Below are 633 nucleotides of genomic sequence, written 5' to 3'. Positions count from 1 at the left end.
ACACCATTCGGACTTTTCGAATTTCCGTTCATGACGTTTGGACTGCGAAACGCTGCGCAAAGCTTCCAGCGTTTCATGGATGAGGTAACAAGAGGTTTACCATTCATATTCACCTACATTGATGACATTCTTGTGGCATTAGAAAATCAACAGCAGCACTTAGACCACCTCCATATCCTGTTCCAACGCCTACAAAATGCAGGTTTAGTCATTAATGCTGCGAAATCACTTTTCGGTAAGCAGGAAGTTCCATTTCTGGGCCATTTAATAACTGCTAGTGGAGAGGGTTTCTGCAATTACTAACTTTCCCAAACCATCTACGATGAAAAAATTACGTGGTTTCCTTGGTACTATCAATTTCTACCGAAAGTTTATTAAAAACGCCGCTAAACTCTTGGGTCGACTTAACAAAACGCTGGAAGGGCCTAATGTAAAAAGTTCTCATCCAGTCAACTGGACTCCTGAACTCGAGGAAGCATTCAACAGCTGTAAACAAGCTCTTGCAAACGCTACACTTCTCGCGCAACCAAACGCTAACACCGAGTGGGCTATATTCACTGATGCGTCAGAAAACGCCATCGGCGCAGTACTGCAACAACGCTGCAATAACGAATGGCAACCTTTAGCTTTCTT

This window comes from Rhagoletis pomonella, unplaced genomic scaffold (assembly GCF_013731165.1).
Source record: "Rhagoletis pomonella isolate Grant_MI unplaced genomic scaffold, Rhpom_1.0 Rhpom_scaffold_00002, whole genome shotgun sequence".
In the NCBI taxonomy this organism is placed as follows: domain Eukaryota; kingdom Metazoa; phylum Arthropoda; class Insecta; order Diptera; family Tephritidae; genus Rhagoletis; species Rhagoletis pomonella.
The sequence above is the reverse complement of the archived record's forward strand: the minus strand, read 5'-3'. Positions refer to the sequence as shown.